The following is a 10,061-nucleotide window of genomic DNA, read 5'->3' on the forward strand; positions in this document are numbered from 1 at the left end:
CTTGGCTTGCAGCAATAGTGTGGCAGAATGGATAAACCATTCACGTGGTTCAGCCATCACTCTAAATCTTCATCAGACACTGTTTCAGTGGCTGCACCCCTTTATCTTAAACATGTCATTCCTAATTTCCTGTCAGAGGGTCTTTCCACATTATTTCATATTGCTTTAAATGGCAGGATATACATCCATGGAAAAAACACTATACAAAATACTGCCTGGATGAGAAGAGGTGTGGTGCAAGAGAGACAGGCATGAGCCAAGATGCTTGAAGCTTTCTTGAAATTGGTATCCCATAAGATTTTTAAATCTCGCCACTCTCTAAATAAAATGTGTGGACAAAAAAAAGAACTACCAGACAAATATGTGATCTAACGGTTGTAATTAAGCTACTTCAGCAGTAACCCGGAGACTAAATAAAAGGAGATGTGATCACATGTATAACCAGAGCTTTTAAAGAAAAAGAAAAAAAAATACATAGGAAAAGTCCAAAGTTTGAAAGCTTAAAATATAATTTTCAAGTTCATGTTTTCTTTCATCTTATACTTCTTTAATATTAGCTTCATTGTCACTTGGTGGAGCTGGAATATTTTAGATTGCGCTCCTCCTTTTTGGTAAGCACACTTTCCCAAGTATGAACTGCATTAATGATGTGGACTTTTTTAAAGCTTAACAACAAGAAGGCTTTTAACAGGCTACTGTAAAAGGATTTTCCAGTTTTAGTGAGAATTATGACATTATTCATCATTCTAACAACACATTAAACATAAAGGAAAGCTTTCTGACAGTCTCAATAACATTTTCCATAATACCCCCTTCTAACTGCATGCAGGTGCATGTTTTCAGCCACTCTCCACAGTTCCTTAACAATCATTACAAATCCCACTTATCTAAACTAGTGATTAAAAACCTTTAAGGGGAAGCTGTTTAATTAAAAGTAAAGTAGACATTTATTGTGTGTTTAGTGTGCCAATTTTGCTATGACCTAAGAACCATTCCCTCATTAAATTTTGTAATTCTTTCATATATTACAACTACAATATGATAACGCAGAAGAAATGTAACGGCTAATTCAAAACTCCAATGTGCATTTCTAATGTACGAGCTGGGCTAAGTTTTCAAATCTAAGGCTGGATCTTGCCCCTGTCAAAGTCTGCAGGAACATATTTATATTTTTCCCATCAACTTTAAGAAAACCAGAATGACACCTGTGGAACTCATGGTCATGATTCATTTATCTAAATCTGTCATAATTTCTTTAGTTTCAGTGGAATCAATCTGGATTGATAAAGAGATTCTGTATGGAGTATTTTCTACAGCTTACACACTTTTTTGCCACATTTTTTCCTCAGTATATATATATGCATACAAGTACAGAGAACCTGATGCTAATCACCCTCACAGTAATGTAAACCAGAAATAATTCCACTGCTATGTATACATTTACACCAGAAATCGTGTAAAATGGAATTGCTTAAGAGTATATCCTCGCTCACTCCCTGGATAATACACATACTTTTGCTTGTGCATAATGTATGTACTTCCACACATATTCACATTCAAAGGTGGCAAGCCTTAAGGTCAAAGTGTCGCCTTTGTGTTCATCAGAAACCGGGGATGTTTGTGTTCTCCCAGTAATGCCATGATGAATCGGTCGCTTAAACCATTACTATAAAACACGAGTATGACCGCAGTGCCTTGCGAGGCACAGGACAACTGACAGTGACGTGAGAACACACCTCTCTTGTTCGGTTTTTTATCGTTGTTACTTTAACGCTGACATCTGACCTCTTTAGCTGCTTGTGAGTAGTGAAGTGTTCCTGGCTCACACCTGGTGTCGGTAATAAAGCACAGCATGCATAAATAATGAAGATATGTTTGTGAAACTTCACTAAGTGGCAACTGCCTGTGACAGAGATCCCGCTACTAGCACTCACTGCTGTAAAGGTTTGTTAATGGAGGCTGCTCAGCGGATGACAAAATGACCCAATTAAAGTTTATTCCAAATGACATCAGGGTCATAAAAGGAAACAAAAGAGGAGGAAATGGCTCTGGTGGGTTGAAAATATATTGCAATGTATATTATTACGTCTGCACTTTTTGCTGTCACGGGAGGGCTTCATATTCACTTAAAACAATATCTAGTGAAAGCCAAGTTAATGAAAAGGGCGACTGTTGGCTAGACTGAAAAATGATGGCTTGTGACACTCTGCTGGACATGCTTTTGGGGAAAAGCTCTAGCAAGAAAGTCTTTCGAGATTGGCATAGCAGAGACATTTCTCCTGTCAGATACTGGATCAGAGACTTTCCAGATGAGCAAAGGATTTCAAATTCAAGTAGTCAGTCCATTTGGAGGGAAAAGCTCCCACAGACGCAGTAAAGTACTTCTAGTGTAGGGTTTGTCGTATTCTGATTTATTCTGAAATTTCTAGATGAGGGCTGAAACTGTGGGCCCCTTGAGGACTAGACATATGGCCCAATTTACAGAAAAGTTATTTGCTCCTAAGTGCCCCTTCCATTGGAAAAGAGGAAATGTGTGTAAATGAAAGGAGACTGAGGTGCTCCAATGAGAAATCAGCAGGCAATAAAGTGTCAGTGATTTTGAGCCACCTGCAGTTAATTTTCCATTGGTTCCAGTCATCACTCTGCATAGGGAAGGAGGAAAGACTGTTTCACTGGATTTCTTTTGCATTCAGACTCCACCGACGCCTTGTGATGTACCTAATGCATCAGTGGGGATGAGAGAAGCTGTGTGATTCTTTTTTCAAGCAAACAGGAGCAGCAAGGAGAATATGGGATCGGACCACAAGTACCACTTATGTGCATTCATCCAGGTAAAATGAAAATAGATTAGCTCACTTCTGTCTGAGAGACTGCGAGGCCAGCCTGGAAGTCCTAGAAACACTCCTTACACAGTGCAAAATTAGAACATTCAAGGGCATTTTTAATTTGGGGCATTAATTTAGGAGCATTTTTAATCCTAGGAAGCCAAGGAAACCAAGGCCACGGAGAAGCATCACTTTGAGTACATAAGTTTCAGTCGATTGAATGAGGTGCAAAGTCCTACCAGTCAGAGGAAGGGTGCCAGAAATCGGCTCCAATTAATTCAGCTTCACTAATGACATTTTTCCCGTCTCATAGTTGAGGACAGTGATGCATTGCTTGCAGTCCTGTTAGCATGTTTTAATAATTTACTGCTGCCCCAGCTCAGACAGACTGCTCCTCTGCCCCGCTCAGGTTTGAGTCGTGAGCAATTTTACTTTTTAGGAAAGTTTATTTTCAGGAACTTGTGGTTTTGGTTGTTTGTTTTTTTTTTTACTTTGCACTGCTACAGACTTGCAGCAAGGATTCAATCAATGGCCATTTTGCAGGCAAGGAGCAACAACCTGTTGTTGCTTACGTGCGCACCTCACCCGCATAAAAACACATTGCGAAAGATGTAGCAACAGGTTGGTGGCTGCCTAAGCTGGGAACCTTCAGATTTCTAGGGACTGCCTGTTGCAGCCACACTAAAACATATTTTGTCTATTAACTTTTAAGATGCAGCTTTAACCCTGTAATTTCAGTCTTCTCCAAAGAGAATGGATGTTTACGGAAGAGGGCCGGGCAAACATTTTGTTACACTTTCTTGACATATTAACACATCTTCCAACAGTCTGTGGCTCAAAACATGCTGGGCCACAGGTTTTATGTTTAATAGCCCCTAGTGATTTTTTTTTTTCTGTACTAACTGTGCCTGAGTTTTGAACCTATCTAACTTTTTGGCACCCATTTTATACCAGCACAAAAAACGAAGCAAAATGAACACCAGGCCTCCACAGACAGCTATTTTAATACAGAAACACAATTTTCTCACAATGGTTGGATGCTTTCCTTGTAAAGTGTGATGCTAATTGGAATACAGTAATCTTCACCGTGAAGATTTTGTTTTGGTAGAAATAATGACAAAACAAGTAGAGCCATACTTGCCTTAATAAAAAGTCATCCTACCCTTTCAATATGAAAATGGGCTTTGACCCTTGTTAACTAAATGAGTTTGAGTGAGAAATTGAGCAGTAATATTTGGGCCAATTAGTCTCCACTATGCTGCTTCTTTTAGTAGAGGAAATTATTTGCCTTCTACCCAGCTCCTTTCTGGTGTTTCTTGGCATGTATTACTTTATTGTGAAGGAAGATCCTTCTCACATTCCAGGAATGAGTGTGTGCCCTTGTAAAATCAACAAGATTAAGAAGTTTGCCTTAAGGCAGTGATTCCTGCCTTAGCAAAATATACTGCAGAGCTGCTTATCAACACTTCCTGTCACCTATTAAAAAGAGGATCAAAATCCTGAATAATAATCTCTTCAAAACTGGGGGTAAATGTTTGTTCATTTACATTTGTGTAATATTTCTAGCAGATATGTTTTTAATTTTGTCTTTTGTTTGTCAGCAGAAAAAGAAAGCCTGTTACTTCAGAAATCAATGCTTTGTCATCCCACCACCCTCAACGCGATCTTGTGAGATCACATCTTGGGAAAGTGATGTCTGAGAGAGCAGAACATGGGCAGTTCAGCAGTGCTGCTGCTGTCTCCCAGCTCCTGCTGCGAGAGCCATCCCATGGACCTCAGCGTAACTGCTAACGCACCGAAAGCAGAGCATGTGATCAAACCCTCTCCCCAAAATAGGTCCTCGGGAAGCAGTTGTCTTTCCTCATCCCCACTGTGTCAGTGTCGAACCACTGTGATCAGACAGGGAGGACATCGATGCAGTACAGTAGCAGCAACCTTTCAGAAGAAAAGCAAAATAACAGCCCTAGTCGCTTGCCCTCCTTTCAGGAGCACGGTGGTATTTATCCGGTGTGTGAGAGCTCTTAGCCTCAGCCTTCTGACAAAATTTCTATTGTAGCTAATTACATTCTCCTTATCTACAAACCTCCCATGCTTCAGCTAGCTTGAGTGGAACTTTTCCAACTGAATGTTTTTTCAATGGAAAACGGCTGTTTGATTGAAAACAAAGCTCTTCTACGAAACTGTCAACTTCAACAAAATCTGAAAAACAATTACAACTCCTTCAGTAAGGTTAAAATACCCTGCATTAACCTTTTCAGAACAGTGACTCCATTTTTCATTTTGAAATTACTCCTTCAGATTGTGTTATATTTTAAATTGAGATTAAAGACTGGGGCTTAAAATGAAATTGTTTTGAAAATGTCACTTAAAGTGATTTGATTTTATTCTGCTTCCGAAGCAAAATAAATCTTGAAATCCTGAAATTTCTTGTGAAAGAGAAATTTTGTACACTTTGCAACTTTGCTCATTCGCTTTTGGTTCCATGCTATGGTGCGTCATTACTGTCCTCATTAAGGAAATTGAGGCATATTCTCCACATAGGACTTGTATTTCAGTCATCGTGACTGTAGCTGGGTCCTATAAAGAACCAAATTTTTCTCTCTCCCATTGCCATGAAGTCTTATGCTGACCTTCTGTATCAACATCTGTAAGAGCTCTGATCGCTTGCTCTTACAAGTGAGCTGCTGTTAACTTTTTAAAAATTTCATATATCACAGCCTGAACAGTGTGTCACTGAAAACCAGTCGTATATTTCTGCTGTATGTCTGCTTAAGGAAAAGAGAAAGAAATCAACACACAAAGGTTCTGATGAAAAGAACTTTGGAAATTTTCACAGCTGGGTGTCCTCCGCAGAGAACGTCCTGTTCAGATTCAGATCACACTTCCCGTATAACCTCGGCTGCTGGAGTGAGTACCACGTGCCAAACAGAGCAAGACAAAGGGAGGCTCCAAAACACAAGGATTTACAAGTTATTGAGAATATCCAGAATTGCATGTGAAAGCAAATTCAGGGAGCACAAAGTTATTTAAACCGCTGTTGTAACAGTGTAGTTAGTAGATGGTGCCAAACATTCCTATCTGACTTTCGCTTCTGGATGGTCCTTTAGGATAGAGGAAAATGGAACAGGTTAGTGTCAAGAGAGTGGTCTTTTGGTGGCAATCCAGGCTGAGCTTCAGGAGACACAGCTTCTAATGTTGTCTGCCTCAGTACAAGGAAGGGCTCTGTGTCCTCGGCACCTCTGAAAGCATCTCCCACAGATTGTGCTCACAAATTCTCACTGGCAAAAAGTAGTCCTAACATCTGGCTTCCATCTCATCTGAAATGCAGTGGGGACAATAACGCTAAAGTATTTCATGAGTTGTCATGAAGTTCAGTTTGGTAAGTGGTCAAATAACGTTTGCAAATACGTATCATTCATACGTTACATATCATTCCCACCAGCTGAGGATCTGTCCCTGAATGCTGATTTAGAAGTACGTATTCTACTTTAAACAAATCAAGTCAGTCTACTTCTAATTGGTTCTTGCTTGAATACTAGATAATGAGATTTAGGAGCACCACAGTGTCACTGGGATTGTCATGATCCATCAAAGGAAGTATCAGTAAAGCTGTAGTACATAAACATAGGCACTGGCATTAGAGAACGCCTGCAGAAGACAGCTAGAAAGCTCAAGTCCTGACTCAGACTTCATCACTGCCTTGTCTGTTTAAGTTCATGCCAGTTAGTGCATTTTGGAACTCTTACACATCTGGCTGATGCAGAAACCGCATCAGGTGGAAATGTTGTGTCTATATTTGTCATCCACCATAGGCAAGCAGCTTTCTAGATGCTTGGAATGGATGAAAGCTATGGCATCTGAATACAAAGCAGGTAGTATCGCAGCTCCTTGTAACAGGAGTGCAAGAACTGAGGTCACCAATGGATGCTCCGCGTAAAGAATGCTCTGAGAGCACTGAGCCTTATTAGAAAACACACATTTTTCAAAGCAAAATCATTTTTGTGAATATATATCTGGTTTGACACATCCTAATTAAACCACAGGTGTGGTTCCGATGGAAAGTTACCTGCCAGCAAAGATCCCCTTAGAAATCCACGTGTCCTAGGCTCCCAGGGGCAGGGACAGGATTTCTAGTCACACCAGGCAGCCTTGGTTCCCATACTGCCTGACTCCTAAATAGACAGGTCTGAAGTCCTTTCATGTCTTTGCCTTACTATCCTACTAGAAATGGAGGTCTCTGTAACTGATACCATGCAAGGGAGTTCTGAAACTTGCTGCTTTTTCACTTAGGTGGTTTGATGCTGCCAGCTGAAATCTCCCTTAAACAAGCAGGAAGTATGTAATGCTGGGCTCAGTTTGCCTATATTTCTAGAACGCGAAAGAATACAAACCCATACCCCACCCAAGGCAATTAGTTTTGCTAGTGACTCTAATGGATTTCTGAATCTCTTCTTGAAAAGGATCTGATTAAACCTCTTACGGTTCATGGTTATCTTCTAATACAATTTTGTCAGGTGGTCCACCTGGAAACTCTGGTATGAGCTCTTCAGCCCAAACTCAAAAACACTCTAGGAGGCTTTGTTAAATTGCTTCAGATAATATGCTCAGCAATGCACAGCCCCAAATTAGGTTGTCTATGAAATTAATTCATATGAAATGGTTGCTTTAATACCAAATGAAAAAGTAATTCTTCCTCCTCCTTCCCCCCCCCGTCAGACTTTCTCATGCACGATTGAAGTTTCACTTAGGCTAAATCATCTTGATGGTATATGGGGGGGAGGGGGATAGTTCTTTCACCCGATTTGCTCTTCATGTGTAAATGTCTAATTACTAATCAAAAATGTAGTTGGACAGTAGGAAAGATTTCTTTATTCAGTCAGAAATATAAAGTAGCAAATTTCCAGAGGAACTAAAAAATATGCAAGTCATGACAAAGTATTGATTGCATAATAATGTGATGTCAACAGCACAGAATAATCATGTTTGCAGGTGGGAGCTTTACATACATTATACAGCAAAGGTTTTAGTGTTGAAATGGAAATATAAATCGAGCAGTATGTATTTCTAGAAAATAAAGCATTATTCACATACTAATACCCATCTTCTACATCATGATAAAGCATTATGATCTCTCTCCTGGACTGACTAATGAAAAAGGAAAAATTCGGTGTTTGGAATTAAATCTGATGTGGATGACATTTAAGGTCATGAAAGGCAATCTTAGTTGTACTGAAATCTTTTAATCTTATTTGCAGATTATTCCATCAGTGGCTCCCTGGAGTTGCAAAAGGATTTTATTCTCATATCTTTATTATTTAATTGAATGTTGAAAGTGTAACATATTGTAAATTGCTCTTAATTTAAAAAAGTACTTTCTTGTCTCAACATCATAGCATTTGCAGAGCTACAGGAGTACTGACTCAGAAATATACCTGGGCAAATTCGATAGTGGCATACGAAGTGGTTGGATATAATTAGGTAAGGAAATGACTATAGGGGGTGAAGTACATAATCATACTTAATTGTGATTCAACAGATGTTCAAAATGACTGTAACTTGCACCAATCTGATGTAACAGCCAAATTTGATTCTATGTTATATCAGGATGCAATTCCCATTGAAATCAGCAGGTCCAAATAATTAGGGGTGTCAGACTACTGAATTCTGTAAGCAGGAATACATTTGGCCCTGTGCAAACACTGTGGCAAATTAGAGGCGGCGTTGGTATGTTTTTCCTTATCATGGTCATTGCTTTTTGTACAACCTGCCGTTCCCTTTCCTTAGTGATGTCTAAGACGTTGCTGTTCTTCATACCTACAAAACGCCTGGACTCCTTAACTTCCAACACCTCTCTAAGGACTAAATTTCACATTCAGCAACTGAATTCAAGACAGCTTTCCCAAAAGCCTGAGTAGCCAACCCAAGAACAGTTTCCTGGCTGGACTAACATACCACCAGCACTGAAGGTCCAGTTTGTATAGGAGCAGTTTAGAGCTTGTCTTCACTCTCCAGCCAGCCCAAGTTTGAGCTCCTGTCTTCACCTGGCCTGGACTGAAAGTTTTCTCAGCAAAGCTGAGAAAAACAAAGTCAAAACCTTTTTTTCACTGTTTTTTGTTCTTACCTCCGTTCACTTGGAGGTATGATCCATGGTTCCTGTGTTAAGTTGAAGAACGTATCTCGGCCTCGCATTACAGGAGACAACAATGTGAGAGGGTTTAGCTTGCATGCTCGATGCAAAAGTGGAAAATCCCACCAAGAAGACAATCTGAACCTGGTTTCTAATCACTCCCCTGCACAGGTCAGCCAGTCTGTGTCTAAAGGCTTTTCATGTGGGTTTGAAGATACTTTGGAAAGACACTAGAGGGTATGGGACAAACTGTCAAACAGTGACAGCAGAACTTCAGTGATGAGGCTAAGGATGGGCAGACTCTACACTTCAGTGATCAGCCATGACAGAAGTCCTCTGAGTAGTTACTTCAGCCATCTAACACCAAGCTTTCCAGCAGAACCTCTTTTCTGGTCTGGTCCCCCCTAGGCAGGAGAAGCCAGCGGAGAAACCACACGGTGCCTGTCCATTAATGCTGCATCACCTGGTAGCCAGGCAAAGCTGCAGGAGTCTTTGGCACTGGTGGCCGCACCTGCAGGATCCCTGCGTCCTGGAGGTGAGGCCACCTCTCCCTGAAACCAATGTCATTGCATCTGCAAAGGAGCCTAGGACAGTGTTCTCTCGCTACCTACTTCCATGTGTTTCTTGTAGGACAATCTGATTCATTTATTTCCCGGCCACTGCAGAGCTATCTCTGGTAGGTATTTATACAGCAACAATTGCAAACCACTTGTGCATAGGTATTTATAGAGCACCAATCACATGCAGTTGTGCCTAATGACTGATATTAGCATGATGTGTCAAATACAAAATCTTTCTCTGAAAACAGCAGGGTCCAAACAACTCAGCTAATGAAACAGGCAATGCAGAACACGTATGTGGCACCACCTCGCCTACCCTATTTTTGACCGTTAAAATAAATTATATGGATCTCAAGCACATGAAAATAACACAACAAGACTACCTAACTTGCATGCATGTCAACGTCTCGCAGCAAGACTTACAAGAGGGGATTTTTTCCTCAAAAGCAAACCCTTTGCATAAATCAGCTCTTTAGTGATAAACTAAGAGGACTGCTGCTAGTGTTCAGTGCAGGGGAGAATGGAGCAGCCGAGCTCTCCCGTTCCTGA

This window comes from Platalea leucorodia, assembly GCF_965183815.1.
Source record: "Platalea leucorodia genome assembly, chromosome: 1".
Taxonomy (NCBI): Eukaryota; Metazoa; Chordata; class Aves; order Pelecaniformes; family Threskiornithidae; genus Platalea; species Platalea leucorodia.